Source organism: Anabrus simplex, chromosome 7 (genome assembly GCF_040414725.1).
Source record: "Anabrus simplex isolate iqAnaSimp1 chromosome 7, ASM4041472v1, whole genome shotgun sequence".
Lineage (NCBI taxonomy): Eukaryota > Metazoa > Arthropoda > Insecta > Orthoptera > Tettigoniidae > Anabrus > Anabrus simplex.
In genome coordinates this window covers 304,234,535-304,243,261 of record NC_090271.1, presented here as the reverse complement: position 1 = coordinate 304,243,261, position 8,727 = coordinate 304,234,535, and positions in this window count along the sequence as shown.

Here is an 8,727-nt window from a genome sequence, read left to right as displayed (position 1 = left end):
TGAATGTCTGTGAGGTTGAGAAGAAGGTGCACTGTTGTGTACCTCTCTATTTCGGATGACACTAAAAAAGCATGAAAATTGACATTTCGTACTTTCCCTTCCGAGTGCGGTTTAAAGGGAGAAATGGAAGCAAACTATTTCTAGGCAAAGTGATATAGTAGGATCTCTTTAAGTACCTAGCAATTCTTCTCATAAAACAGATTTCAGTGTAAGCACATCAATCAAATTTCCTTATGTTTTCATTGTGTATCCTGTTCACAAACAGGAAAATGTCAAAAGCAGGAAGCGTACAGCTCCCAAAAATTATGTATTGCCATCAAAATTTAGTAAAAGTTCCGATTCAGATAACGATGAACATACCATATCTTCATGCGTCAGCCACAAACAAAAAAGGAGTACAAGTCTCGTTTCTATATCAAGGAAAGTCTAGGAGTATCTTTGTTAAATCTAAAAATTATACGGATGAGAAAATTAAATACCAGATTACAGAAAATAATCTATAAATTGAGATGTAGGATACGGGTAATGAAATCAGAAAAAAAAGTTTTACGGTATCTGAACTTGACCAAAAAGCAAACCAAATTGAAAAGCATGCTAAAATTGGTCATTTAGGAGCTTTATTCCTGTTAGAACGAATTTTTCTTCTTCTTTCTTCATCCGTTTACCCTCCAGGGTCGGTTATTCCCTCGGACTCAACGAGGGATCCCACCTCTACCGCTCAAGGGTAGTGACCTGGAGCACCAGACTTGGGGTCGGGGGATACAGCTGGGGAGGATGGCCAGTACCTCGCCCAGGCAGCCTCACCTACTATGCTGAACAGGAGCCTTGTGGTGGGATGGGAAGATTGGAAAGGACAGGCAGGGAAGAGGGAAGGAAGCGGCCTTGGCCTTAAGTTACTGTAGGTACTTTCGTGGCCTGGCATTTGCCTGGAGGAGAAGTCGGAAATCACGGAAAACCACTCCGAGGATGGCTTAGGTGGGAATCGAACCCACCTCTTCTCTGTTGACCTCCCGAGGCTGAGTGGACCCCGTTCCAGCTCTCGTACCACTTTTCAAATTTCGTGGCAGGGCCGGGAATCAAACCCGGACCTCCGGGGGTGACAGCTAATCACACTAACCACTACACCACAGAAAATAAGTCAAACAATTGCTCTTGGTCTATCTTTGATCTCATATCTGTTTGACCCCCTCGTGTGTGCTTCTACAATTGTAGGGGGCTAACCTTGGTTACCCTCTTCAATTGAAGATCCTCTTCGTGGTGAGGGGGACTAGTTGCTCCTTTCTTGCGATGCCGAATGGAGCCCTATTGGGTAACCGTTCGGCATACAAGGAGGAGGAAGCTAAAGCACCGCCCAACCCTAATGTGTAACGCGACCCGTGCCGATGGGGTGCATGGCACATGGGAGATGTGTCTTAGACGGAGCCTTCGAGATACTTGGCGCCCTCTCGAAGTAAGTAGCCTTACCCAGGTATGCGGGGCTCAGCCTGGGCGGACATATATTTCCCTAGCTACTCGTGGGATTTGTATGAATACGGTAGCCATCCATAAACCGGAGAGCCCTTCTGGGGCCTCCGAGAGAAACACTACAACAACGACCGAAGGGGACTCTTCGGAGATACCCTCGGATCGTTCATCTTCGACAGTTAGAGGACTCACTCAAGAGGTGGGCAATCTACAGGTCCAGAAGAAGAAGAAGAAACAGCGCTCTGGCGCTGAAAAAAGGAGATATAAGAAGGCCTTAAAGGCCCGGGAGCAGGCCAGAGAGGGCCTGACTCCTGGGGCTGAGGGGACTTCTACTATCACAACAGCGTCAACAGTGGAGGGATCCAATGGGCACAAGAGGCGGGACCCTGAAAAGGGCTCTACTTCTAGGGCACAGAGGACCCCACCCACTATGATGCCAGCGGGGAAACGACTTCTGTCGGGGGCAACCCCAGAAGAAGATCGGCAGACCCGCAAGGGACCCAAGGTGGAGTACGCTAGGATAGCCAGAGCTGGGATCAGGATGGCCATAGTACCTGTGGGATATCCTGACCAGCAGCTATCCGAGAAACAGGTGGAAGTTGTGGAAGAGGCTATCACCAATCTGATAGATGGGCTTCCGGAGCAGGGGCCTATTAAGCCTCCGTTCCTGGACTGCTATCTGTCGAGGGGTGCGGCCGTCATCATAGCAGAGAACAACGAAACTGTAGCATGGCTTTCTAGTCTTGTTGCAGGTATACAACCGTGGGAAGGAGCCAGGCTCACAATTGTGGGCATGGACAAACTCCTTTCCTACAAGAGAGTCATGGTCTGGATACCAGGACAACCAAAGGACAATAATGTCCTTTTGGGAAGAATGGCACGCCAGAACCATGGCTTAAATCCCACCAGCTGGAGGGTCTACGACCGCAAGGAGGAGAAGAGAGGTGTCCGCCTTGTGGTCAGCATGGACTCCAGGGATGTGGAGAAAGTGGTGGGGAAGAAGATCTTCTGCGGGGTGCATGTGGCTACCTTCACCTTGGTGGAGGGCAAGCGTGACAAGCAGAGGACCAACCCCACCACAGATAAAACCGAGACCAGCAGGGGCGAAGAGCTGGAGCCCGGACAGGAACCGGGGCCAGCCAAGCCCCAGGATCCATCGCGGGAGACGGAGCTGCAAGTTCCGGAGACCGCATAAGGTAAAGTATTCTATGAAAGTAAAGAATGATTACTTTCATACAAGCAAATATACAACATTGTATAGCGGCCTCTAGGGTACTTAATAGAAGTATCCAGAAAGGCGGGTTTTCGGTACCCTGATACAAGAACCCTGGCTTCGACAGGGACATATCATGGGACTAAAATGTGCAGGTTTCACTCTATTCAGTGGAATAGCAGAGGAGAAGCCTAGAGCTTGTATACTAGTTAAGGATCATAACGCTTGGGCTATACCGGGTTTCATTAGTAGAGACCTGGTAGCAGTCCTAATGAAATATGAAGAGGGCGGACAGCCAAGAGACTTAGTTGTCTGTTCTGCATATTTCCCAGGAGACTCTGAATCTCCACCCCCGCCGGAGGAGTTCAAGAGACTGGTGATATACTGTAGGAAACAAGGATTAAACCTCATAGTAGGATGCGATGCCAATGCTCATCATAGCATTTGGGGAAGCAAAAATACAAACCGAAGGGGAGAGCACTTCATAGAATTTCTATGTACAACTGATCTTGAGATTATGAATATTGGTGATACCCCTACCTTCATTAATAATAGGAGCGAAGGGATCATAGATCTTACCCTGGGTTCCATGGGAATCATGCAGAATTTAAAGACTGGAAGGTCTCTTTGGAGCCTTCCTTGTCAGATCATAGACACATTGTGTTCTATATAGAGGGATCCATCGAGATCCCGTCTTACAGAAACCCTAGAAGAACCGATTGGACATCTTTTAGGGAGGACGTGAGAAGGGGACTGGAGGGAGGACCCTCAAACATAATTAAAAACAAAGAGGAGCTGGAGCTCAGTGTGAGTTTTCTCACACGGACACTGGTTACCTCTTATGAATTAAACTGCCCTATTGTTAAGGCAAAGAGAGTAACAGGAAGCTTCAAGTGGAATAGTTATCTTGAACACCTGAGGAGAAATACACGAAGGCTCTGGAATAAATACAGGGAACTTCAGGATCAAGAAAGCCTAGATTCTTACAAAGAATCACAAAGAAGGTACAAGTCAGAAGTCAAAAAGGCTTCTAGGAAATCTTGGAGACAATTTTGTGACTCCATTGAAAGTCAACATGAAGCGGCAAGGCTTCATAAAATTTTAACCTTGGATAAAAAGGCAAGGCTGGGCTCACTGGAGACTCCTTCTGGCGGATACACATCCACAGAGGGGGAGACCCTGAGCTTATTGCTTGATGCCCACTTTCCAGGTTCGGTAATCACGAATTGTGAGGTAGAATCGAGCGGATCCTTCAGACCCGATAAAAGTGGCTGGAGGGAAGCCGCAGAGATTGTCACCCCAAGAAGGGTTAAATGGGCATTAGAAACCTTTGCCCCTTATAAAAGCCCAGGTGTGGATGGAATCTTCCCGGCGCTTCTTCAGGAGGCGGGAGAGGTCCTTATACCATACCTGGTTAGAATTTTTAGAGCCTGTCTCACTATGGGGTACGTGTACTCCTTGTGGCGTCAGGCGAAGGTGGTATTTATACCTAAACCCGGAAGGTCTTCATATACTAGACCTAAGGATTATAGACCCATTAGTCTAACGTCTTTTCTACTTAAGACTTTGGAAAGACTGGTGGATAGACATATCAGGGAGAAAGTATTAAGAGACTTTCCCCTGCATTCCCACCAACATGCATATCAACCAGGGAAGTCGGTTGAGACGGCACTGCACCAGCTGGTTTCTAAGCTGGAGAGTGCCTTGGATCAACAACAACTTGCCATGGTTGTATTCCTAGATATAGAAGGGGCCTTCAACTATACATCTTTGGGCTCCATAGAACGTAGTCTAGAGAGAAGAGGAGTGAGCAGCATGCTCATAAAATGGATTATGGCCTCACTGCAGGGCCGTCAAGTTCTGTTTACCCTCAACGCTGTAATGTTGAGAGCTAATATAGACAGGGGGTGTCCACAGGGAGGAGTATTATCATCAACATTATGGTGTCTGGTAGTGGATGAACTACTTACCAGGTTAAATGTTGGAGGAATATACGCCCAAGGCTATGCGGACGACATAAGCCTGATGGCGGTAGGAAATTTCCCCAGTACGGTTTCTGAACTCGTACAGGGCTCTCTACGTAGGGTGGAAAGATGGTGCCACGAGACAGACTTGTCGGTTAATCCCGATAAGACGGAGCTTGTGGTATTTACCAAGAGGAGGAGGCTAGACGGACTGTCAGAGCCTTTCCTATTTGGGAAAAAATTAGTTAAGACAACTTCGGTTAAGTACCTAGGGGTAATCCTTGAGGCAAGACTGAGTTGGAAGAAACACATAGATCATATGGTGGATAAGGCTCGCAAAATTATGTGGGCCTGTCGCAGGGCTGTCGGGAAGACTTCGGGCCTAAGACCTAAGGTGGTCCAGTGGCTCTATATCTCCATTGTACGGCCCACGATCACCTATGCATCTATAGTTTGGTGGCCAGGCTCAGAGAGCAAAACTGTGAGTACCAAGTTAAACAGTGTCCAAAGACTTGCGTGTCTAGGAATAACAGGGGCACTGGATACTACACCATTATGTGCAATGGAGGCCATCCTAGGTTTTCCCCCATTACATTTATATGTTAAAGTAATAGCGGGAATGAGTGCCTATCGCCATTGGTCACTCGGAGGATGGTCCTTCAAAAACCCGAATAGAGGTCATGCCTCTATTCTTACCAGGCTTCACCAGACTTGCCCTATGACAATGATGATCGGGGATCTGATGAAGCCTAGCTTTAATTTGAATTATAAATTTACAGTGGTGATACCCACAAGGGAGGAGTGGGCCGGGGACGCTGGGGCCCGTCTTAAGTCTGGGGGATGTACGTGGTACACGGACGGCTCGCGGACGGAGACGGGCACAGGCGCCGGGGTCTGGGGGCGTAAGACAGGGCTCTCCATTCCTATGGGTAAATATGCTACTGTTTTCCAGGCTGAAGTATACGCAATACTAGCCTGTGCTGTAAATATATGGAATATGCCTGGACACAGAAGACATATCACTATTTGTAGTGATAGCCAGGCAGCGCTAAAAGCACTATGTGCAGTTAAAACAACATCAAAACTGGTATGGGAATGCCAAAGGATGTTAGATCAGCTGTGTGAGCTTAGCTCAGTTACCCTATTATGGGTTCCTGGGCACACAGGTATCAGTGGAAATGAAGAAGCTGACAAACTAGCGAAACAGGGCTCAATGGGTTCCTTCATAGGACCAGAGCCCTTCCTGGGAGTGTCACTCCGAAGTGTGAGACTGGCAATATCCCAATGGATAAACCAGTCTCACCTAGATATTTGGAAGAGGTTAACCATAGCAAGACAGGCACGTGAACTTATCAAAGGGCCTAGTCAAAGCTATAAAAAGGTCCTAATTAATTTGAATAGGACCAGAATGAGAATGGTAGTTGGACTGTTAACAGGCCACAATACCTTACAGAGACACCTACACATCATGAAAATCACCCAGGATCCGATGTGTAGAAGATGCGGTAAGGAGGAGGAGACCTCCGCGCATGTGTTATGTCAGTGCGAGGCTTTTGCAAGCACTAGACATCGATTCCTGGGCTCACATTTTGTGAGCCTGGAGGACATCAGGAACGCCAAAATCTGGACACTGGTATCCCTTATAGGAGCACTAGGGCTGGACTAGGCAAACCCGTCCAAGGGGCACAAAGGGTCTTCATAGATCTACGTGTGGAGCTCTGCGAAAACAGGGCTCACCCATTTCTTATCTATCTATCTATCTATCTATATCTGTTTGCTGCCTTCTGAAATTACTAGCTTTAATGAAATTTTATAGTGTTTCACATTCGAACGTGTTGTAATGAGCGGGCGAGACAGAACAGTAAAGAGAACTCTAGCGGCACTTGCCGGAAGTATCTCGAGGACGAGTCTAGTGTGCTGTATTTCCCGGCCTTGTGTATCTCGTAGGCAACGGTAGAACAGAGAGCAATGACGGATCGTGGGAGAGAGTGGACAAGACAAGACCGACTCCAATCTTAGCCTACAAGGTAGCTTGCTTGCTTGCTGATGCTTATGGGCTGTGTCTACGACATTTCACCCAGTCAATACTCTCTTACTCATGTAAACACACTTGTATAAATGAAAAACTTCAGTTCAATAATTGATCCTTGAGCTTGCAAGTAGAAAACACAAAACACTGATCTTCACTATATCACCTAATAACCCTAGTTTGATAGAGCAGACTGTCTCATACGGGAAACTTCCAATCTTGCAATCACACTTCTTGGAAAGCTTCACCCGCACGAATAATCCAAAATATCACTCTCAAGTAAGACACTAATGATATGAGGAATCACTCAAATGGAACCTTCAAAAGCATGAGCAATTCTCACCCTATATTATAGACAGAATTATAGCCTACAAGGAATACAAAGCCTGCCCAATAGCCACTCATAGCTGTCCGCCCTGTGGATGCTATATTTGCCGCTAGAGGCGCTGCAATTCAACCTCACATGAATACGTCGGTTGGCGGTATTTCTACACACTGTATGCTTACTGGTGACGAAAGTTGAATGTTAATACCGATAGAAATAATGAAACTCAATAATGATTTTGTTTTGTCCGAATCCTTGGCTGAATGGTCAGCGTTGTGGCCTTCGGTTCAGAAGGTCCCAGATTCGATTGCTGGCCGGATGGGTGATTATAATCACGTCTAATTACTTCCTCTGGCTCGGGGACTGGTGTTTGTGTTTGTTGATATAGTCATTACTAGACCTCGGATTTTTAGGTGCTAAAATGTTATTTTAACTGCCTAAAACAGAGTCTCAAATAGGCTCTACAGTATTTTTAGGCAGCTGCAGTTTTGCGTATCTTAATATGCATTATTTAAAACAACGTGTTGATTTTGTTAAATTGACAATAATTCGTTATGGGGAAATATAAAACAAGTTTCACTCACCTCTTGCTGCAAACGTCGCAGAATAATTTTACCATCCGATGTGAAAGGGGGAAACTCTTGTAAATTGAGGATGAATTGGAACCTGACACCTTCTGCTTAATTCACACACTGGCCAAATGGGAAAATGATATGGTTAAAATACGTCAATCTTATTACGCTGGTGTACTGTTGCGTTCCGTTTTGTAAACAAGGCTCTAGAAATAAAGTTCTTGGAACTAGTTTCCATGAATTCCCTTGCTAAGGGCCAACTAGGGAATTATGGATTAAAGCAATAAACAGACCAGGTATGGTACAGTAAATACGCAGACATTGAGACGGCAAAAATTAGGTTACTTATTATTATTGCTCCTATTTTGATGATAATAATTTCCTTATTCTGTTGTGTAGGTGGTACCAAGAACAAGTTATGGAACCTTAGTGACCGCTCCGTCGAGTGCTGCAATGGCATATACTGGAGGGTATTTGGTTAGAGTTGTCGAAGACCACATGCCATGTCAAGAGTGTGTTGATAAAATTAGTAGTATCCAGAGTCCATCTCCACTAACGTCATTAATAAAAATCAAAGACAGAGGTGGCCTCAGGTATCCAAAGCCAAGTTTTGTTTCACTGCTGATGAAACTGGGGCAAGTAAGGGACGAAATGTTATCGGTAACGCTGGGCAGTCCAAAAACAGCACAAACATTAACCGAAATATTGTTGCCACATGTTGCTAAAATCCTATTCTACAGTGTGGGAAAAGTGATCATCCTGAGGAACAAAGCAGAATAATACTGCAGAAGTTTCTGCACCTCTCTGTCGCTAACTACGCTAATGGCATGACAGATGAGTATCGCTGAGAATACTTCTCGATAAGAAAAACACTTTATGAGAAGAAAATATCAAGGAAAATAGTTAAAGTCGTTCCTTTTCACTGAAAATCTATGGTGCGGTAGTAAAAATATCTAGTGCTGACCGTATATCCTTTTAAATGCCAGACATAAATTTCGACAGTTATATGTGTTATCTGAAATGAAAATCCACAGTTGAATTGAACTCCTAGGGGTAAAAGGTGTACGTTAATTATTTTCTACTTCATTCTGCTCACTAATGTATATAATATACAGGAAGTATAGTATAGAGGTCAATTTGTGCTGGTTTTAACTCCCGTT